Here is a 24,167-nt window from a genome sequence, read left to right on the forward strand (position 1 = left end):
TAATACCCGTAAGTAATCCAAAAGGATCAGGAACAAAAGGTAAAAAGTAAAACAAAACAAAAAAACATCCCCATCATTTCAACATAGCAGACTCATTCCATTCATTATGCAACTGGTTAATTGATGGTGATCTAAAGAATAACTTACCTCTCAGATTTTCTGCTTCTTCAGTGTGTTTATAGAGTTAGTGTATTTTAGAGTTAGTGTAGTGTAGAGTCCATCTGTCCGTCCGTACAGCTGATTTAAAGTTGAATGGGGGCCGATACCTGTCCCAGCTGACACGAGGCAAAAGGATGAGTAGACCCTGGACAGGTTACCAGTCTACCTCAGAGCAAAGGCAACTTAAATTTCATGCCTTATAATAATATAATATTATCTGCTGGGGTAAGTGGCTGAGCTTGACTGTGTTAGGTTACTTTCTTAGATATCTCTTGCTAGTACATTTTTAATGACATAGATTAAACAAGGTGCCAGAAACATTTCTTATTGTCTCATTAATTTAAAGACTTTTTGTTGTGTTCAACAAACTAGGCAAATAAGACAGTTATGATTGTGGTCTCTAAAGCAAAGCCCAGAACCAACAGTGTGATGTTTAAATGGTTTATTGAGAGTTCACACAGAGCTTTAAAAATTCATTGGGGATTTTGGGAACACAGCACTGGAGGCCACTTCTGTTAAAGACAAGCGGTGTTGGTCGTTGTGATCTGACCAGGCGAAGTTTTAATGTGCGGACTGATTTTGATTTTCCAAGAACAAGGCAATGGAGGGGGGGTGACTGGTTAGGATTCCAAAGGTAGTAGGTGTTGTCAGAAGGTGGACAGGCTGGCAAGTATTCAGCAATTCCTTACCAGACAATGCAGAGCAGCTTGGAGAAAATTTGAGGAGAGCGCATCCTTCTGTTGATGAAACCAACCAATAAACAACAATCTGGCAGAGACTGAACATCAGCTGGTCCTTAAATACTGTCACTGATGGTCTGATGAGAATCAGGTGTGTAGGCTGAAACCAGGGGGCTCAATCAGCAGGTGGAATCTAAGGCAGGACTTGCTCATCCTCAACGAAGGCCAAAACATTAGTGAAGAAAACAGAGGAATCCTAACCATCCCAGGACAATCCCAGGAACCAGTTTGAGGTCATCTGAACTTTGTAACATGGTATGTTAACCTGTTGGAAGCAGCCATACTTTGTGGTCCAATAGTAAGGGGCCCACACTGTTAGATCACCACCAGCAGCCTAAATCGTTGATACCAGGCAGGATGGATCCATGATTGTTGTTTGTGCCAAATTCTGACCCTATCTTTGGAATGTCACAGCACAAACTTACTCATCAGACCAGGCAATGTTTATTCGTGTGTGACCCGGTATGGTCGTCTGCTGCTGCAGCCCATATTTGTAATGAGGGATTATTTGAGTTACTGAGTTTTTCCTATGACTTCCTGTTCCAACAAGTTTTTGTTTTTTTTTTGTTTTTTTGCGAGAGAACTGCGGCTCACTGGATGTTTTTATGCTGCATTCAAAGTCATTCAAATCACCTTTTTTTCCCCCCTATTCTGATGCTCACTTTGAATCTCAGCAGGTCACCTTGATCTTGTCTACTGAGCTGCTGCCATAGTTTATCCAATTAGATATTAAAGTGGGGCAGACAGACGGCCCATTAATCATCTGTTATTTAGTTTTTTGAATCATGTAAAATGATGACTTTTCTTCATGTGAAAACCATTAGGCCTACTATAATATTTGTTCTGTAGTAGTTTGCTTTGAAAATTACATGAATAATCTTACAAAAAACATCTATTACAATCCTGATCTGTTTCAGATGATTACAAATTCAGGTTATCACAGTATTGATGCATAGTGATGAAGAATGGATTCTCTTTGCATGTGAAAGCACATGTGCCACTAGAACACTGTGTAATTTATGGTTGCATTTTATGCAGGTGTTCTGTCGAGAAAATCTAATAAAATAAAAATCTAATAAAATAATGAAGGCTCTACACTGAATTCTCCCCTTTTTTCCACAGTAATCATCATATGACCAACTCTGAAAACTGAAAACATCTTAAAGATCTAACCTTCTCATGTCCCCATTTTATTGTTTTTTCCATTAATTTCCAGGTATGTCTGTCTGTTAATTTTGTGATTTTAATGCGTCATCCACATACTTTTGTGGATTAGTAAAGGGCAGTGAATTTCACATTGGAAGCGGACAGTGATGTGTTTTTCCATCTCACGTGCAGGACGTCTAGGAAACGTCTGGCTGCAGCTGGAGTCACAACACGGAGCAGCCCGTGGCCTCTCTGGTCTGCAGGATCCTGATCAGGGCCGTGACTGTTTTCAGACCTGCTGAGACCTTATCCACAGGTATGTGCTGTGTCTGTGATGTGTCATTCTAAGCATGGATCTTTCATGGCAAAAACAGTTCAATAGGAGGTAAGTAGCGTGGATCATAAGCGGGAGCTATGAGATGATTTGTAGGTTGAAAAGGTCAAACTCTGAATGTGTTTCTCTTTGCACAGTAAAGAGGGTCTTAAATGCTTAAATAGAGCTTTCTGCATTATTTTAATTTGGTATTGGCTGCACACTTTTTCAAACTGAAGTGCTTTATAAATGATCACTGCTTATTAAATTAATTGGTTCATCAAAGCTTCAGTAGGCAGCTGAGATGCAAATTATTTTTTTCCAATTAAAGTCAGCAAAAAACACTTTACAGTCAAAGTGTTTGTCAAATCTGACAGCCTTCCATGAAACAGATCAGAAAATTCAACATTATAGAAAATAATTTAAATAATATATTTTTTTAAGTTACTTTATCTTCTAACAATCACCTCTTTGGCGAACGGGAAACTTGTGTAATATCTCAAACATGTTGAAAGGACACTCTTGCTACTGTTCTAAGCTGCAGGTCAGTGGTGATCCATTTTTGATAATGTCAGGATATTATTGCCGTTAATTAAAACTGCTGTGGCCTTGTTTCAGTCTGAAGGGAGAGTTTTTTGTTCCGTCTTCAGAGGTGCAATGTAGTTTAAATACACAACACTGCTATAGTGGTTACAGAGATATTCCAATGGGAGCACAGGAACAACAGTGAGTCCATTTTATCTGCTTGTTTTTCCTCCTGTAAATGACTTAAGGCTTATTAAACATAAGGTGAGCAAAACTGAGCAAAGCTGCAGTTCAAAATAAAATACACTGTATGGCAGCCCATATAATAAATATCACAGTGAAGGAACGTTTTCTGTTCCTAGAGTGTGTGTGGCCTTTGGATTATTGTTCTAATTTCATTGCTGTTCTAGTCTTATTGAAGTTTTTCATTCTTTTGTGTGTGAGTCTCAGCCATGGGGGAGCCACAAACCAGTGTACTGGTCCCAAGCCTGGACAAATGGGGAGGGTTGCGTCAGGAAGAGAAACCACTGTAAAATCTTTGCCAAAGCAAACATGTGGATCATCAAGAATGAGATTTCCATACTAGATCAGTCAGGTCCTGTGTTAACAACAACTGACTCCGGTGCTGTTGGCCAACAGGGTGCTTGTGGAAACTGTGCTACTGTTGGCTGAAGACAAAGGAGAAGGAGTGGGGAAGCTGTGTTTGGAGGCAGCAAGGGAGATGAAAAGGCAGGAATGTCGAGGTGAAAGTAGGGGCTTTAAATGTAAGGGCTGGGACTGGTAAAGTGAGAGAGCTTGGTGATATTATGGTGTGAAGGAAGGCTGCGTTTTCAACAGACCTGGTGGAAATGACGCAAGGCCAGCAGCATTGGAGGTGGATTCAAAATGTTCTACCATGGTGTAGATAACAAGAGAATGGGGATCAGCTTAAAGAAAGAGTATGTGAATGGTGTTTTGGTAGTGAAGAGACTGTCAAGCAGGAAGATGAATTTGAAGCTGGAAATTGAAGGTGTGTTGTTATATGTTGTCAGTGAGGATGCCCCACAAGTTGGGTGTCTGCTAGAAGAGAAAGAAGTAAACTGCAGTAAGTTGAATGAAGCGGTAGAGTGTCCCAGCAGGAAGAGAGTGGTGAATGGAGCAGACATCAGTGGATATGTAGGTAAAGGGAACATCGGTGATAACGTGGTGTGGGGTGGGAGAGAAGAGTGGAGGAAAGTGCACACAAGTGGGCTACATCTTATGCAGAAGGTACTATCTGAAAGGGACTGTTAGAGTGTGGCAAGTGAGGACCCAAAATGCAGAAACAGAGAAGCAGGTGGAGTTGAACAAAAGGTCCTTCATAGAGGTGATGAAGTCACAGAGACAAAACACAAATCCAAAACGGAAACAAAGCCCAAGAGCAAAGTAACTAAAAATCACTGGGGCTAGGAGACATTAACTCTAATGTCTCCTAGCCCCAGTGAAAGAGCAGAAACTAGAACAGGAACTCAGACATCATGAGATTAAACCACACCATGAAGATATAGGAAAACGTTGTTGAAGCTAGCTTAAGAAGAGGTGATGATCAGTGAGCAGCAGTGTGCCTTTGTGCTTCGAAAGAGCACTACAGATTTGATGTTTGCTTTGAGAGTGTTGATGGAGATGGACCTAGAGAAAGAACATAGTGCAGTGCCAAGAGAGAAGTATGTAAGGGTGGTGCAGGACATGTATGAAGATAGTGAGACAGAGGTGAGTGTGTGGTAGGAGTGACAGATGGGTTCAAGGTGGGGGTGGGATTACATCAGAAATCTGCACTTAGCCCCTTTTCTTTGCAGTGGTGATGGATGGGTTGGCAGTTGAGGTCAAGCAGGAGTCTCTGTGGACAATGATGTTTGCAGAAAATTGTGATCTGTAGCGAGGTGGAAGGTGTACGAGAGCTTGGAGAGGTGGAGGTATTCTCTGGAAGTAAGAGAAATGACATTCAGTAGAACCAAAACAAAACGTGTGTGTGAAAGAGTGGGAGGTACGTGGAAAGAATCTGAGCAATCATAAGTAGGGATATGGTAAAAAGTATGTTCTGTTAAACATAAAATGACAGAAAGCAGCACAGCTGCTACAGACAAAGCAGCAGAATTTGTTAATGTAAGAGGAAACGTGCCATATTTAAGTATCTAAAAGTGCTGTGCAAATATGTGAATGGTTAGAAGAGAAGGCCGAAACGAATTTTGTTTCTTTTGTTAAAAATGCATTTAACAAAAAAAATATCAGACACAGTTTGTAGGTAAATTCCAGTGCAGCTCCACTGGCTAAGAAAACAAAGGAACTTTCTAAAAACACTTTAACCCCAGTAGTCTGGAAGCATCATCCATGAGAGCCCTTTCATCTATGAGGGTTACTACCCAGCAGGTCATTAGACATTATTTGGCAGCTTGCAGAGTGACTGAGTCCAAGCGGTCATCAGCCGTTGATCAGTTAAATGCACCCAGTGGACTGTGATGAGCAGTGTTCTTCTTTAAGACCTTTGACCTCTGAAGAAGGACAAAGTGCCCCAAGTACCACTGATATACACAGAATGGTTTGACTGTCTTTGTTGTTTTTAAGAAGCTAATGTTTAGATTAAATGAACTATACTTATAAAGTACTTTTTAAACCTTTGCAACTCCAAAGTGCTTTACATGGTTGTTATGTCATACCAAAGTTAATGGAGCTGCCATGCAAAGCACTCTCATTCCTTCAGGTTTAATAACTTGGCCAAGGACACTTTGGTCCATCACAGCACCAGGGATCAGCCGACTGTGATTAATGGACAAGCTTCTCTACCACTACAGCTACCAGGCAGTTACTAGGCAGTTCGGTGTGAACTTTTGATCTACGATATATATTGTTTCATCTTATCCTAAAAACAGAGAATGCATGAAAATATTTGAATTTTTCTTTTGCTTCGCTAACATAACACAACTATATTATTGTTATTTCTCAGGTCTAGCTGGAAAAAACAAAGTAAAAAGCAACTAATCAAAATTTTAAAAAATAAATAAAAAAATTCCCTCACATTTTTTGTTATTTTTGTGTTCATCCTTTTTCCAAGAAGGCCCTGCATTCCAACCCCAGTGCTGTGACAAACAGCATAACATCAGGATTTGTTGAAACGGTCCAGGGGAGCTGCCTCATATCATTATCAATTTTAACTGTCTATGCCAATTAGTTCCCATCACTGTGGGACTGTGAATAGAGGTTAAATAAGAGAGATTCACATACACATGGCGTCTGAGAGAGACGGATTTGCAAGGCAGAGGGGACATTAACGTTATGGTACTGCAAGCCAGTGAAACCACATCGTCTTCTCCAGAACCGCCTTTCATTTGTGATCTGATCGTGTTACTTGAGTCAAGGCTACTCCTTGGATATGATTTCTAGTCGTACTCCTTTTGGAGGCTTTAGTACTGCTTTTCAAAATGAAAACTAAATGCAGTTCGTAACTTGCTGTGCCCCACAGTGCCACAGTGAAAACATAGTTGGTCATAGTTGAAATTATCAGTCGCTTTTACACTCCAAAGCCTCTCCAAACTCTTCTATACGTGAATATAGCAAGTTTTGTCCTCTGATGGTTAAACTCACACACAGTGTCAGAAGAAGTCAGAAGCACTGTGCCACCACCCTCTTGTTAAGGGCCACATCAAGCCAGGGGACAAAATCTGTAAAATAAGGGAAAAACACTGAGACGACTGGCTGACTGCTGGTTTTGGGTGGTGTGCTGCCACATTTAGGCTTCTATTTTGAAAAACTTGGCTGTACCCAGATGAGAACTTTGCTGGCAATGAGAAAGCAATGGATATAGAGAAGTAGCAGGAAAAAAAAGAATCCCACCAATCGTGACACTGAGGAAACCATGGTATCAAGATTGTCACCAATTACTGATAAAACCAGAACCTGATAAAATTCATAGAACAGACTGAGAATAGTGAATAATATTCACTAACATTTGTTTTTGGGTAGTGAACTCTCCATGTATTACCAATACAAATTTCAGGCCTACCACACACAAGCAACACAAAGTGATAGATTGCTAACATTTTATCCAAAAGCCCTGCAAACTGGAGATCAAATAGCAAATACTTTTCCCCCAAAAATTTAAGTCTTCCCACAGTGTGCTTGAAAAAGATCCTGTTGCACATATTCAGCCAGTCACCATAACCAACGCATTATAGCAGTAATGATGCAACTGTTGTCTAATATAGCTCAAGAAGATGGTCGTCTTTTCATATAAACGTGTCTAGCAGAACTAAACGTTGAACAACCATAAGCATCCGATTATAGGAAAGAAAAAGTCATCCTGCATAAACATACACCAGTGGTTGAAGTGAGTCACATTTGTGCACGTTTGAATTTATAAACTGCTTCATGGCATAGCCCAAGCATTGGGGAATTCCCAGCAAACAAGTAGGTGTTTATGTGAAAGTCTTGTTGATGTCGTCTTCTTACTGATGGCATTTTATTGATGTGGTTAGGAAGTCACAGTTGCCTGCTCAGTGAATGGGGTTGTGGGTGGAAGCACGGCTTGGCAGCACCCAATTAACAGTTGACTCCAGCTGACCATAATGATGGGTCTGAAATTTAAATCTTCATAGAAACGCAACAAACAAACAAAACATGTAAAGACAATACATTGTTATTAAATTCAAATTACTTACAAAATTTGCTAAATTAAATTGCTTTAAATAGCTTGACTGTTATACGTCTACTTGTTATTGTGTATGTCTTAAACATACATTTCACTTTGGGTTTAGTTGGGCTGAGTTTAATTTTAAGGGGACTTATGATGCTTTGTAACTCAAATATTGCTAACGCTATTTAGATATTATTTTAAATGTTTCCTCTTATAGGCCTAATCCCAGTCCCCACCTTAAGACATGAGTATTAAAGCTGCACACAGTTGGATAATATCACCTGTGTATACAACAGTAGTGCTTGTGAGTTCCAAATGAATAAGAATCAACTATGTTCTCATCCCAAATGGTCAAATAACAAAACTTTTGTTATATGCTGAATGTAGTACACAAAACAAGTTTTTTTTTTTTTTTAATGTTCACTTTTGCTTTAAGTTACAGAGTTGGGTTTAGGCACTAAAAACTGCTTGGTTAAGATTAATAAAAGATTGTAGGTTAACACTTTCTGTTTCAGAACTGTACCCCTGTAGTGACAGCCCATCCACCCATCCCACATAACCTCTCCCGTCCCCAATCTCTTCCAGCTCTTCTGGTAGGACACTGAGATGTTTCCAAGCAAACAAATTTCCCACTAGGACATGCCTGAAACTTCTCATCTATCCATCTCCCAAATAAACAATCTCACACTATCTCTAAGACTGAGCCCAGACACCCATGAGAGGAAACTCATTTTCACTGCTTGAATCCGCAGTCTCATTCTACCCAAAACTCGTGATGATGGACGAGGGTAAAAACATCGAAGTGTAGATCGACTGGTAGATTCACAGCTTTGCTTTCACACTCAGCTCTCTCTTCATCACAACAGACTGGAACAGTATTTGCATCACTGACACCCAGAACAACCACTCTGTCCATCACCAACTCCACTATTCCCTTTACTCGTAAACAACACCCCAAGATACTTAGGTAGGTACCCCGTGAGACAGGCCTGTGTGACTAACCCGGTGCATTGGAAACTTCAGGCAGTAAATGAGACACATCAGTGGCTCTCACAAAAAGGCACAGAACTGGAGAAAGCTGGAATATGAGTGGAGCAGCACTTTTTCATTTTAGCTGACAGTACACCAAAACGGGTATAAGGGTCATGGCCAGAAAACATCCACTGGATAACCTTCAGCCTTCACCCACCATAGTTAAGTAGTTGTTTATTTCACCAGTTGAGAACGCACCAGTGTCTATGTAACAACATACTTATTTGATATAGCCACCATGGAAAACATACTTTATAGACAGAGCAGCTTTTGGAACCAGAAAGAAGAAAAAAACTTAGTTTATAGCTTTTCAAACATATAGTATCTCCCACCTGTCAATCTGATACAAATTGTAATGGAATTTTTTTTTGTTTTTGTTTTTAGTCATCACAGAACTGTATCCATCAAAGGCAGAAATGCAGCATTTCACTATGATTCTCTAAGATTTCATTCCGGTCAACTGCAAATTGAATTGCTGTTGAAAGGGGCAGTAAGACTCTGGGCAGCCAGGGAAAAATGCATTCATTTTCTGTCAGATTCTTGGAGCAGCTTGGTGAAGACAGCATCTGGTCAGAATCATGCCTGTCCCTGAAACCTATTGGATGGACTGTGAAATAATTAAAGAAAAAAAAAAAAAAAAGGTTCACTCATGAGCTATAAATGCACTACAAACGCCACTTAGATCACAGGAGTTCAGGTCACACCAGTGTTAGGATCACTGATATGAAGTGTGTTTATATCAGGAGACTGGAAAGTCTCTGCAGGCAACTACTACCTCATTTTATAGTTAATTTAACCCACATTCTCAGCTCTGGTGCTTGAACTATGGAGGAATAAACCACGGAACAACCTCGGCTGGTAACTGGAAAAATAAGAAATACAGTAAGAATCCAGCATAATGCTTTTTAGTGTGTTTGCACTGAAGAATCCCAAAAGGAATAGTTACTTTTACTTATTGTTTCTGTACAAATAAATACTACAAGCACAGTTATTTAAAATGACACATCTAAAAGAGTGTTGAATAGAAAAGTCTGTTGAATAGATCGTTGAGTCACTAATCAGCAGTGTATGAAATGTTTTCGAGCAGTTGGGTTTTTCCACTCTATCCTCAGGATTTGAAACGCTATCGGCTTTTTTGCATTTTGTGCTTTAGTCAACAGCTCTATCAATCACATTGACAATCGGGGTGAAAAATTCTTATCACCCCAGCAGTTTCAAAGAAATTAACAACAGTAGTGATAGAAATGTTTATCAGTGGGTGGCTGTGATTTCAAAATATTCTTTTTGTATTCAAAGTGCACCCGAATGTGTAAAAATGCACCATGTTTGTCTGTGGCTGGCAAAAGTTTTGAAACTGACCAAAAAACATGACTTTTTAAATCATAAATGGGAACACACTTTTTTAAACCTCGCTTTTTATGATGTGATGCTGTAATTGTTTTCAACTTTATATCAGTAACCATCTGTTTTCATTATGAATCTGGCTTCCCCCTGCAGATTTCAAATGAATCCCTTGCTGTTTGTGTTTGTTTGGTCTTACATGAACACAGCTTGTCTGCGTAGCTCTCAGCCATGACACCGGGGACAATCGTGAGTCACTGAGAAACATTTTGAACCTCGTGGATTTAAAATTGTGACCCATGTGGTTTTATGCTCTGTAATAAGTGGTGAAATATGATTTCATGGATACATTATATGATAATGGCAGGTTGGTTTGTGGAGTGCAAAATAGAAGTGGGAAATCGATGACAACAACATCCGCTGCTGGTGTATCATAGACTCTTTATAGGCAAGAAAACAGAACTTTATGAAGCAACAACTGGAGAGAGAAAATAAGAAATTTAACATTTTCATCTGTGTTCTTATGTTCTTTAATTGAACTAGGGCCCAGGTTATTCTATGCTTTATTTTACTGTATTAGATAGCTTTATAGTGAGTAAGATTAACTAGCATAATTATCTAAAAACTGGCACCAGGTGCAAGTCCATCAGTCCTGCAGGTTATTTATGCTCAAAGTGTTGCTGACCTATAGGCCAGTGTAAGGAGCTGTTTAGCTGCACTGACCTATCAGTATTATGTCATCAGTAACAGGAAACCTATCTCTTAAGATGACAAATCATAGCATGTTTGTTTACTTGGTAATGGTATCTCTGTTTCCACAAATCACACAGATCATAAATGATCTCAGAGCAGTGAAAGCAGAGCCAGTGGCTTGTCTCATATGTCACTTTGCCATCAAAGACCAGACGTTTACAACCAAACAACCGTAAAAGGCTGCTGTCCTCTCAGCTCTCCAACTCCAGCATTTGTTAGTGGGACAGAGACATACGCATACCAAATATGTTTTGTAAAGTCTGACGAAAACACAGTTAAGCCTGCTTCCAGAAATAATAGCCAGCTGCATACACAAGAAGGCAGTAATTTAAAGGATGGCAATGAGAAAAGCTTATGTTCTTTATGACAGAACGTTGATTGGAAAGAGAGACCGAGTTCACTTTTGCAGGTTTTAACTAATATCTGTACTTAGATTTAATTGGGAAAGTCCTGTCTGCCTTGTTTGCCCTGGTAGAGTACTACTGCGACAGCTGAACACCTCTTGGTAGTACACACTTAAATAGCATTTTTTGCATGTATGCCATGTACCACTGAGCATTATAATTGATACACTTCAACAGTTTTTATCTTTGTCTCTTTCAAGCAAAATAAATTTTTCCTCAGATGTGAGATCCTAATCAAGTGCATCAGAAGAGAACTGACTTAAAGTTTAAGTGGCATTCATCGATCACAAGCTAAAGCAGCTTGTTTCAGATGTAGGCTGAACTGAGGAGTTGCACAAAGGACCTATTAAATGGGGATTATTTTGACCTGTGAGTTACTCTGTAGGACCAACTGTAAACACATAAACATAAATGAGTGTAATAAGCTTACTTTAACAAAATTCACTGGAAAGTTGGGTAAAATTTGAGGTTTATTCAAGCCTTTGAAGTCTGTCACCTAACACTGTCTATGCAGAAAGTGAAATGGAAAGTGGAAAACAGCTCTGACCTAGTAGACTTGAAATGACGTGAAAAAAAACAACAACAGATCTACTGGAGCCTGAAATCTATTAACCCAATCATTTAATTGTCCATTGGTTTTCCAGCTCATGCATTTCAAACTTTTCTCTTGTTTCATATATTGTAAGATCTCCTGACAGACCTGGCTGAATATTTGTTGAAATAAACAGAAAAGTCTTAAAAGCTTCTGTGGAAGTGATGTCGTAATTTTACCTCCTCTGATTGGCCGCTTGCTTTGCCTGCAAATAATTACATTTTCTTCTGGCCTGCTTAATCAGTAAAGAGGAAGCATGACAGCATAATTTTGCTTTAGCCAAGATCTTAAATGTGGGACAGTTTTGACAAATGTGTGTTTGTCCTTGCGAGAAGCTGGTCGTATGGCGTTAATAATAAGAGTAAACGCTTTGGACAAACATGAAAAGTTGGTTATGAGAAGTTTGGTTGTTGAGCCAGTGTTCATCACTCCCTGGCAGATCCATTTGTTATCCATTTAGATTCAAGAAAGCACACCAAGTACAGATATTATCCAAATGTCAGTTATCTTTGTAACTTTGCACAGAGTGTTCTGCTTGAGTAGGATTATTTTTTACAGACTGATTTTTTTTATTTATTTATTAGTTTTGAACAGTTCTTTTAGTTTATTAGGCCATTTGTTTATTTATTCACTAATTTTTCTAGGAGATGTTTACACTTTGGTTTTCAGTTGGCCGGTACAACTTCTTACATCATGTTATTTAGAAGGTTTTCTTTGTTAAAACCTATTGGCACTCATTTGTTTTTCTAAAATATTTATTCGTTGACTTTCTTGCATGTGTCCACAAGTCTAAGCCAGTGCTGGCAATGCTAATGTTAAAAGGGACCCATAATTGTAATTTCCAACACCATATTTGATTCTTGGATTCAAATAAAGTACTTTTGTATAAGTCCCATCCACTGTTTGCAACAAGCCTTTTTAATCTAACTTTGTTCTTAAGATTTGAACAGAAGGTGGATAACGTTTCCGTGTTTACAGCTCTGACATCATCCATAGCCAAGAGTATAAAAAACTTCAAGTGTTTATCCAGTCTGAAGCCTGACTTTTCCACTCTCATGGATTATTTTTACATGCTCTTATCTCATTGTTTAAACCACTTGATATGAGCATCTATCATTTTAACTGCATACACAATACTGTGCAAAACTCTTGAACCACTCCTTACTTTTATCAGTACGTGTGGAGGAAGTCATGAGGAGGCTTTGTCCTAGTTTGAGGCGACATGAAATTATGAACAGGGAAAATGAATGCCAGATTTCGATTCATTACGCAGTGCGATATCTTGATAGGAAAAACCCACAATGGAACTCTATCAGTCATGGATCGGCCTCCCACATCCTGGACGTTAACATTTGTCACATTCTGACAGACAACAGAACAAAACCCAGCCCACATTCAAAGAAGAGCTTTGGTTGTCCCATAAGAAGCCTCGGAAACTATTCCTGAAGACTACTTAAAGAAATTGGAAGAATGTTTGCCCAAGAGAGTTCAGGTTGTGTTGAGTAAGAAAGGTGGTCATACCAAATATTGAATTTTAAACTGCTACAATTGTAAAGGTTTTGTTCAAGTTGTCTTTGCATTATATACTTAAAAATCGCTGGACTTCTTCCACATTTTCTTCGCAAAATATAAAGAAATGAGGGGTCACTCAAGACTTTTGAACAGTATTACATAGCAGAAAATAACAAAACTTAATACCAAAACTGGTGAGTCACTCCCTTCAGTTGTTCAAGCTGCTTGAAGTCCCAAACACAGCTTTCAAGAGAATAAAAGCAAGCATATACTATTAATTATCCTCGCTAGGATATTGTTGTGGAGAGCACTTAATTTGGTGAATTTATAAAGCACTATCAACTGATTCCAGCTTCTAATGGAATTTAGTGGGATCAGTTTGTAGCTTTCAGACCACCCGATATTCAAAATCACATTAGGCATTCAATTTGTGTTTGTCCTTTTGAAATAAAACTGACTACAGGTGCATGCAAGTCTTTGTTAACAGCATAGCTAAATCCTTTAATATGTTTGAAGTTTCAGAGGTGATTGAGACAAGTTGTACTGGATGAAAGACTTGGTGCTGGCATAATGTTTTCTCCTTCCCTGCCACTTGAAAGGACAACAACCCACTAACAACACATGACAAATACTTTTTTTAAAAAAGAGAGGAAAAAAGAAAAAACAACCCTGGCATCAATTTAAGCAGCTGTGCCAGTCACTGAGTGCAGAGATGTGTTGTTAATTTGGCAGACCCTCTGCAGAACAGCCTTCTGCCTGTCTGCCCAGCTTCCTGCAAACATACAACTTTGGCCGGATGAGCGGGCTCCCTTGCTGCGCATGCTTCTTTGTCTTGCTTTCCATCCCTGAGGTGAGACCTCAGTGCAGATCTGAGGAACGCGAAGGGACAGATGCATCTGGAAAGTCTCTGCTGGCTGCATTTGACAGTTTGCAAGCTGGCGCTAATGAAAAGCAGAAAGCTGCCTTTTCTCTCATTGCCTGGTTAGCATTAGTTTAGCCAATCTTCTGAACTTCCAAATGTACTTATATATGCTCCCATTTGGAACATGCTCCAAATTATGCAAATGTTTTTTCCAACTTCAGGGTTTGCATTATAATGATATGATTTTGTAGGCAAGTCTCGACACAGACAGTATGTGAATCAAGCTCTTAGTGGTTATGATGTCGCGACGGCAAGGCAAATTTTACAAGAGAATTATATGTTTGGATTTAAAAGCCTCTAGAAATTGTATTTTGGTTGCTTCATATTTTCTGCAAAAATCACTGCATACTAATGTTAGACATTCTCTGGTTAATACTGCATGTTCTGTGCAGAGAGAGTGATTGTTTGTGGTTTTAAGAACGAGTTGCTTCACCCAGAACTATTTTTTTCCCCCTTTTCCTTGGAAGTCAGAATAAGTGACATCACAGTCACATGGCAGTGTATTTGTAAAGACATGTGGCAGAGCTACTCGAGACTATATACTGTGTTTATTTAAGCCTTTGCAAACTGTATGCGCTGTGGCTTTCAGTTCAGAGAACGCCAGCATTCACTGCTCTGAAATCCTTCAGCCATGAATTCTTCCTAAACACATGAAAACACGCTCTCTCATAACCGAAAAAACAACAAAAGCATAAGAAAGAAGTCTGCAAATTACTTAAAGTCTAAAGCATTATCGGGATTTCTTTGTGGTATGCAGGGTCATTGCCCTGCTTGAGTTGTCAGGTCACCCATGTGCCAATAATGAAAGCTAGGGAAGGTAAGCAGGAGAGCCTGGACCTCTATTCAGGAGGGGAGGAGGAAGCCACGGAGCATGGAGTTGTGAAAGCTTTACATCATGTCAACATCTTTTATATAAATATAGATTTATAGCCATACCCAACTTAAAACAGATTTATGGATAAGCAGAAGAAAATAGATGAATGGACTCCCCTGCTTTTGACAGGACATCCAAGAATTAACAAGGTATATATGATTCTAATTCTTTAAAGGAGATAAGCTAATATAGTCTTGTTTGCATCATCATTTATTTGGTCTTTTTTCTTAGAGAAACTGTTTCTGTGGCTTCCCTCATATTTTTACCTCCATCATCCGTTCTGTTTCATTTCTGCTCAGTCAGCACATTGAGACGGCTGTGAAAAACACCATTCAGCACAGGAACAAAAGGCCTCAGTTTATTTTCAGCATGACACACATGCCAGTGGAGAAAAAAACAAAAACAAACCCAAACATTGCATGCATTTCTTCTTAATGTCTGCTAGATCGCGAAAGTCTCCAAGCTAAACGAAAGACTTTGAAAAGTAGTGTTTGTGTCAGTTGTTTAGGACTTGAAGAAACTGACACGACCTGTTCTCAAGTTTCTAAAGGTAATGTTTATGGTTCCTGCTCCTGTGTTTGCCTGAGTGCTAACAAAGAATAAATATATTTCCCCAGACGACTCTTTGGTTAACATTCTTATCTTTGCATTAATTTGTCTTGCTGAAACTTCTGTTTTGGCCCACGTATACGATTACAGCAAGTGTGCTGCGACACTGTTGTTGACGCAGCGTGATGTTTGTTCTTAACTAGAAAACTACAGGACTCGGATTGATTAAAGACTTAAACTGATTAAAGGAAGGTCAAAATAATGGGGAAAGAATTTAAACAAGTGTGCCGGAATAAGCTACTCTGTGCACAGTATCACTCCCACAGAAGCCACATTAATGTGGTTATGAGTCACTAAATGTCAGACTTTTCAACCATCAACATATTCTCACTGGCCACTTTATTAGGTACTGTTTAACTTCTTATTGATGCAAATATATAATTAGCCTATAGCGTGGAAGTAAGTCAGTGGATTTAGGCATGTAGACACGGTCAAAGCTTTCTGAAGTTCAAACTCAGCATCCAAATAGGGAAGAAACTTGATTTAAGTGACTTTGGGGCATGGTTGTTGGTGCCAGACAACTGGTCTGAGTATTTCTCAAACTGATCTACTGGGTTTTTCCTACAAAATCATCTTTAGGGTTTTAAGGGAATGATGGGAAAAGAAAACATTCAGTGAGTGCAAATCTCTGGGTGAAAATACCTGTTGATATCAAGGGTCAGAGAAGAATGCTTAGACTGCTTCGAGTTGATAGGACAGTGACACCAACTCAAATAAGAAGACCACCACACCATTAGGTAAGAACAGGAAACTAAGGCTATAATTTGCATGGACTCTCAACTAAAGAAGCCAAAAAAAAATGTTTCCTGGTCTGTTGAGTCTTGATGTAGGATGAGAATGCACTGTAAACAACATGAAAGCACAAATCCCTCCTGCCTTGGTGTAGAGGACATTTTCTTGGTGTTTAAATGCCACCGCCTACCTGAGGATCATTGCTGACCATGCCCATCCTTTTTGACCACAGTGCACCCACCTTTGTCTGACTGCTTCTAGCTTTGCCACAAAACTCAAACTGCTTTCTGTTTTAAAGTAACCAGAACTCAACCTCAGCCGACATGTCTGCAGCAACTGTGTGATGCTGTCATGTCAATACTGAGCAAAAGACGAATATTTCCAGCACCTTGTTGAGTCTGTGCCAACAAAATAGAATAAAAATAAAGGCTGTTCAATGGGTTTTAGTAAGATTTTCGTACAATGACAGTATGGCACATATCTGGCCCATCAGACTTATTTCAAAAACAAGATAAACTGTTTGAATTGAGCTCAGTAAAGCGTTGACAGTTTAACTCTCCCTCCATGAGCAGTTACAATCATGACTTATTATACATTGCTAGTACTTTTTTTTCATCTGCCTTTAAAAAAGGGGGAAGATGATATCTCTGCTTGTCTTGGATAAACAAACATATTTTCTTTTGTTATTGTCAGGGTCCTGGGTCTCCTGACCCAGCGTGTTTAGTTCTTCGTGGTTTTTGTATTATCGTACTTGTGAGTTATTCTATGGTTTCTAGTTTTGATCCCTTGCCCTTCATGTTTCTGTGTCCCCCCCGGTTCTGTGTAAGTCTGTGTCTTTGCATGTTTGAGTTTCTTGTTTTCTGTCACTCTGTATTGTGAATTATGTTCTCATAGTTGGTCTTTTGTTACTCCCTCGAGTTTAGTTTCTTGTGTTCCAAGCTTAGTATTTCCCTCTGTGTAATAAGGCATAAGACCTCTGCCTTATGGTTTATGTCTCCGTGTTTCTTAGTTGCTGTCTCCACTGTGCCAAGTTCGTGTCTGTGTCATACTTCCTGTTTTACTTTGAAGGTCCGTGTCTTATGTGAATGTGTCCTGCTTTGCTTCCTTGTCTCGTCAGTCCTGATTTCTCCCAGCTGTGCTCTCCTTCTGTGTCTCATTCCCCTCGTTACTTCCCATTGTACTTAAACCCTGTGTTTCTCTGAGTCAGTGTCGCGTTGTCCCTCAAGCTGTGTGTTTCCTCGTGTGTCTCTCTGCAAAGTGTAAGTTTATATTCTCCCAGTATAGTTTAGTTTTGTATGCTTTTCCCCTGTCAGCAAATAAAGCTGAGTTTTTCCCTCGAGTCTGAGTGCCTGCATCTTGGGTCCAACTTCTGCCTGCCACACAGCGTTTCATGACAGAACGACGTGACCAGACATGGACCCAGCAGCACTCAACCCACCAGAAGAACTGCGTCAAGACATTATTTACTCTGTGGAGAAACTCCTTAAACTCTGGCTAGAACATGAGGGGAAGGAGTTTCATCGCGCTTTGGAAATAAGGCTACAGCGGTTGATCTCTGGTCTCCCATGGCTTCTTGGTGCGCTCCACCCACTCGAACAGGATTTAATCCTAAATGAGCTCCACCTTCATCCCCCAGCTGCTACTGCTCACCTGCCTGACTGGCCGGACGTGGAGCTGCTCGGCCCGTCGGAGACATCATCAAAAAAGAAGCGGCGATCATGCTGCTGACATCCATCACCACAGCCAGACCCCGAGACCTCTAAGTTGCCAGCTGTGGTAAAAGAGACAATATTCAAGAGTTTCCTGAATTTGGGACTGTTTATTCTGGAACCATTTGTTTTCACTTAGCCGCCCAGCCTGCCACTAGCTCCATGTTCACCTCCGCTTTCCCCAGTGCAGTCACCAACTTCACCACCACCAGTAGCCCCGCTCCCCTCGTTGCCAGTAGCCTCCCTCCCCTCGGAAGCTCTGAGTCCATCCAGCACTCCGCGGCTCCCACGCCAGCTGCAGCCTCCGTGTCTTCATCCTCGCCTGGTCCTGCAGCTAATCGGCCACTTTCCAGGCTGCCGTCGCCTGAGTCGCCGCCGTTGCTTTCCGCGCGGCCGGCCTCCAGACCAGCTCTGTCACCTGTGTCACCCACCTGGTTGGCCCCCCGACCGTTTGACTTATGAATTTTTTTTGCCGGCGTCCTCCGGGTCGGCCCCCTGAACTGTTTCTCTGTTGTTGCCGTCTTCACGGCCGGCCCCCTGAACTGAACTGTGTCTGGGCCGCTTTCTTGAGCTCCGGTGTTTCCTGTGCACTGCTTTTGTTTTCTGTTCCAAAGAAGGTGCAATATTTGGATGACAGTGTGTGGCGCTAAGCCATCAGTTAATACTAGCTAAATTGTTAATCAAGGTACATCATTAGATGGTATGGGTGCACCACAGAGATACTGACCTCCTTGAAATCTGGGCATTTTAACATGACAGTCTGTGGAGATTGAACCAACCTCAAGTGGTTGTTCAAGGAATTGGAGCTTTCAGCACTTCTGAATTGGCTTTATTTTTCGGTCAGGAAGGTTGCAGCTTTATTTTGATAACCTTAAGAGAGAAGAGACCATTGTTTTTGCCTCTAAGGAGGCAAAGATGAAAGGAAATACCCAAAGTTTGTAGGAGAGCCAAGTTTGACTGTTCCCATCCTTTTCAGATAAGCAGTGGAGATCTGCATCATATTAAATGCCTTTTGTGCTCTTTGTAGTTGAGTATCAGTAAGCCGCATTCCTGCGGCTGTGTTTCCGATTTTATTTTGAAAAAACCAAGTTGAGGTGACCACCATGCGGAGTAGATATGATTTTTTTTTTTTTTTTTTTTTTTTATTAAGTTAATGAACAGTCATTATCTTCCTTAAAAAAATAAATGTTAAAATGGTTAAAATGTCCCTTGATACCTTTTTATTCTTATTATAATACTATTTTAAGCAGGGGGAATTAGGAAGTTCCAAAAAATACCTTAGTGGTGCCATTAAAACTAGGAAACTTGTAAACCTCAGAGTCAGGAGTGTATAGGAAAGTATGCAGTAAAAACAGCATTTATAACAGGCAAAAGGTGGACTGAACACAAGCCAAACTGATACAGAGCCAGACACGAGGAGTCAGACTACCACACAGAAGTCTGCATGTACGTCAGCCTAGGTTTTTCAACAGACCAGCTTCTTCCAAAACAACAATAATAAAAAGTTTATCTGAAGAAAAATAGGCTGTCTGGTTGAGTTAAACCTCAGAAGGAAAAATTAGAGCGCGTCGGGTTGTTTTTGAGGAACGAAGCCAGGTTAAATACATTTTTGTAATCCAATAAGGTCAACCTGTTACATACTCTGTGGATATAAATTTGCTGGAGGCTAATATGCTCGGTTAGAAGGGCTGGTGAGATGTCCAACAGAGTTTTGTTTTGTTTTTTTGTTTGGAAAAATCTTTCATGAGTAAAACATTTTTACCGTTAATGTACAAAGGGATTCAAATGTAAGTTAAAAACTTCCTCACTCTGGCTACATCTAACAGCTTGTGGATGGATTTCTATGTGAAGAACTGGGGTTGAATTTGCATCAAAAATCCAAAATGCAGAAGATTTAAGCCTCCCCCAGGGCACCTTGCTTCAATGCATCTCTTCTGCTCTAATCACAAGCAACTACAGCTAATCCTTAGAAAGAAAGTAAACTAATCCCTAATGTCAACAAAATGACTGTCTCCTAGCACAACACAGAATTCAAGAAAAACGAAATGGCGTCCAAGCAGCAGTTATTGAAGTAGGCCGTGCAGCTGGATTCGAAACAAGGTCACTCCCCATAGCGTGCCATGTAAAAATGTCCAACTTTGAAGCATTAAAAAGGATGTTTACATGGTACAAAAATGTTTTTAGTATATGTAGGTAACTCTTTCATGTGGATAGGTAGGAGCATGGCCACTTTGACACACAGGAAGCTGTAGCCATTGGGTTTCTGCCAGGTCTTATATTTGCTAACTCGGGTCCTCAGTTCTGCTTTTATTTTGGGTGTCTTTTGGAGAATTGTTAATTGGACTAAGAAGTAATATGGTTTGCTATATTAGGCCAACAAAGTCGTATTGCTAAGAGAAATTGTATTTTATTAATCTGTTATTGCAGCCGTACAGGTTCAGTTGATTACTGTCATCTGAATAAGGTCACTTGTGAGTGCAAAAAACCAACATGGCAACATAATCAGTGGTTAAAGTTATGGTGGCCATATTCATCTCTTATATACAGAGTATGAGTAAGAAGCTTAAAACTCACATCTGTAAGTATTTATAATGAGCATTATTAAGGAAAAGAGCTAAGACCGGGATCGGTGACCCCCTGAAAACATGGGGGGAAAAAAAAAAAAATGAATTCCATGACCGGTTGGCGAAATCACGATGCAAAATGGGTGCTGCACATCAACTCATAGTTTGCATGAAGGATGTTGACTTGTCTGCAAACACTCTCCATTTACTCTCCAAGCTGTGGTGAAACTGTAACAAGTGTGATGTAAATTTAAACAGGTGAAGGTGAACAGTCATTGCACTTTCAAGTTTTACTACTGCTTGGTAAGTAGTGACTGAAGACAAGTTAACATCCCCCGTGCAAACCAAGCATGCAAGCTGCTAGCAACAAAAGAAATTAAAAAGAGGTTTTCGTTTTTTGTTTTTTAGCAGCACCATATACAGTGGTCCTTTGTTTATCGCGGGAGTTACGTTCTAAAAATAACCTACGATAGGTGAAATCTGCGAAGTAGCCAACTTTATTTTTTACAATTATTGTAGGTGTTTTAAGGCTGTAAAACCCCTCACTACACACTTTATACACTTTTCTCAGACAGGCATGAACAGCTTATTAGGCGAAACTATTAGACTGCCTTAATAAAGTAAGTTGTAGCAATTCTTAAATATACATTTATTATAATAGTATCACAATTCTGTGATTATGCAGAGATACTGATATACTGCAAAGTAGTCACAATTCCCAGAGAGACTGCCAGGCCAGGTCTCTCTGGGAAATGACATTTGAATCTCAATGAGATTTTTACCTAGATAATAAAAAAGAAGTGTTATTAATACATTTCTTCTCATGTTCCATTAAATTGTAGATGCTTACATTGCATTTACAACATGCATAGACCTTCACCATATGTTTTCAAGTTTTTTTAGCTTTGTTTTTTTTGTGATTCATTTACACAACATTAATACTGATACACAACAAAGCAGAAAAAGTGATGGAAAGCATGCAGATATATGTATTAGTGCTGATTTAAAATACTACAAGCATTCATGGAGCTGGGATATAAATCTTTGGCTGGGCCTCCCTTTTCCTCACCTCATAAAATATACATCCCGTCCACCTCAGACCTCCCTGGGCTTATGCACTGTAGTACAGTAGATCCGCAAACCGGCCGCAGCAGACAGCGCGAGGGCCCCATCACCATCATATTGTCTGGAGTTACATTCCAGAAACGTGGGGCTTTGTGGTCACTAGCTTCTTTTCTGTTTTTCTTCTATGATAAGCTGACAGAGTAAACCTGACATAATTAGTTGTCTGGGGTTTGTTTGGGTTGTGAATCGCTGCTGTGGTGTAAATCAGCGAGAAGCTGGCAGCCTGTGAGACAGCTCGAAGCCACATTAAAGTGCAGGGGCGCCTTCTCTGCCGCTAACCACATTCACTGCTCAGTCGCTTCCCATTGTTTTTCCTCCAGGACCTGGCGATTCCAGCTGCAGACTTGGACACTACAATTACAGCTTGTGTTTTGGTCGTATTTCTTCTCATATTTTGTTACACCATGTAATGTTGGATTTGGGTTTAGAGTGTGACTTTTGATGTCAAGATTCAAGTGAGAACGGCGATCTAGGTGATTCATTATGGAAACTCTTGTATTTGTTACATGGGAAATGATGATGTTCATGCTGAATCTCACTGTGTGCTTAGTATACACAGGATATGCATTTGCTATACAGTCTCGTGCAAACATACAAGTGCAACAAAGATGTTGGATTGTGTTCATAAGGGTGACATTCAGTAAGAGAAACAAATATAGCCACTTTCCTCTTAAAATTAAGAGTCAGAGGTACAGACGGGGAGCCAGGCTGTCTGGGCGGACCCACTTTTAGTCAAAGGGAAACTCTCAGCACGTGCAGAAGCAGTTCACCTTACAGGTCAACAGCCAGAGAGGGGAAAGTTGTTGGAAACATGCTAAATAGAAACAAAGAACAGAAACTGCGGCTGCGAGGACACAAATCCCTCCCAATGGAGGTATTTATACGACACTCCCAAGGCTATAATCGCGGTCTTTTAACTATGTCTTTGGGACTGTGGAATGGAAGTGTTTATCTGAACCCACGGAGAACTGACAGGAATAGCCAATAGCAATATAACATGACACAGCCCTCTGCTGGCCATAGTGCAGCCAGAGTTAGACTTTGCTATTTTGGGTTAGGAACCTCTGTGCTTATTTTAGAGCTTTACCAACTGGGCCTGTCTGTAATCAAAGGATCAAAACTACTTTATTCTGAAAATAGGCATTATAGTACCAGCTACACAAAAATGGCATCAAAGACCTCAGCTGAAAATTTTGCTGACTTGTTGATGTAGTATGATTTTCAGCACAGTTGCTTTGGCTTCAAGAGAACATGCTGACAAGATGTTTTCCATATTTAGTCATAAAACAAAGTCCAAGATTGGCAACTTCAAGAATATCAGCCTGAAAAGTCATTCTTGCATTAACAGTTTAACGTTAATCTTAAGTCTTAAGTGCTGGCCAGGAAATTGTATTTTTTAACATCACTACCATTATGAACATGTTTGATAAACAAATTACAAAAAAGTTTTTTTTTTTTTTTTTTTTTTTTTTTTTTTTCAGTAAAAGCATGTTGGGAAAAAACCATTTCATCATTCAGTGAGCATTGATAATCAGTGTCTGCGGTCTTTGTTGTCTTTGCATCCAGCTTCCTTGTGCTAAAGTAAAAAGAAGCTGGATGGCTAATGTGCATGTATCACTGTTTATCGTAAACAGTCTTTTCATCTCAATAGTTTATGCAAATAGCATAAACCACCTGCTGATAGCGCCATCTTTAAAAACAAGAACTCCATTTGGCTGCTTCTCTTCACTAATACCAATGCAACGTTTCATTCCAGGCTCAAATGTGAAATCGTAATTCCCATTTTCTTGTTTTTTCCCTTTTTTTTTTAAAATTGCCACCAGAGGCTAAGTCATCAGGCTAGCCAATGGGTTCACAGATTTGTTTTTTAGTGACTGACACGGCGACACTTGCAAACTTGAAGAATCTGAAGCATCTGGCGTGAAGAATGCGTCCTGTTTTAATATTGTGGCACCATCCCATAAATATGTCTTTCAGCTGTCAGCATTCGTGTCAGAGAAAGGCCGGCTTCATTAACCAGATTCGTTACATGTGATGTTCTGCAAGAATAACCGTGTGCGAGTCTTTGGCTAGACCACATTGTGTTGGGATATTAGCTCCCCCTCTTCACCCAAACAGTCCATAGACATCGACCCCGCCCTGAGAGGCACTAAGCTCAGTGATACGGCTGTCAAACAAAATCTCTGTGCTTCCTTAAGTCCTGGTTGCCAGGGGAAAACATCAGGAATGCCGCCGGGTGACAAAAGACGATTAGAGGCCTGATTTCTCTGTATGCTGACATTTGTGAGTTTTCATGTGTTGTATAGGAATTCTTGGCACTGAAGTTGGTTTGGAGACCACAAAAGGTCCTAAAGGTTGTCTTTCAGACGCTACACACAAAAGATGTTCTTGAAACACATGTGAAATGTATTTTTTTTCTCTCAACCTGACAAACAAGAGAAAGTACTTCTGTTCTTTAGGCTGACGTTAA

General features: G+C 40.0%; 1 long non-coding RNA gene across 3 annotated transcripts in view; it reads left to right on the top strand.

Annotated features, from left to right (window-relative positions):
* The first annotated feature begins 993 nt into the window (after positions 1 to 993).
* LOC116325272 overlaps positions 994 to 24,167 on the top strand; it is a 71,598-nt gene continuing 48,424 nt past the window's right edge. For all 3 annotated transcript variants that reach the window (XR_005608409.1, XR_005608408.1, XR_005608407.1), the window contains exons 1-3: positions 994 to 1,154; positions 2,022 to 2,115; positions 2,238 to 2,361. This is a non-coding gene — a long non-coding RNA (uncharacterized LOC116325272). The remainder of the gene's footprint in view (positions 1,155 to 2,021; positions 2,116 to 2,237; positions 2,362 to 24,167) is intronic.

The sequence above is a fragment of the Oreochromis aureus genome, linkage group 15 (genome assembly GCF_013358895.1).
Source record: "Oreochromis aureus strain Israel breed Guangdong linkage group 15, ZZ_aureus, whole genome shotgun sequence".
Lineage (NCBI taxonomy): Eukaryota > Metazoa > Chordata > Actinopteri > Cichliformes > Cichlidae > Oreochromis > Oreochromis aureus.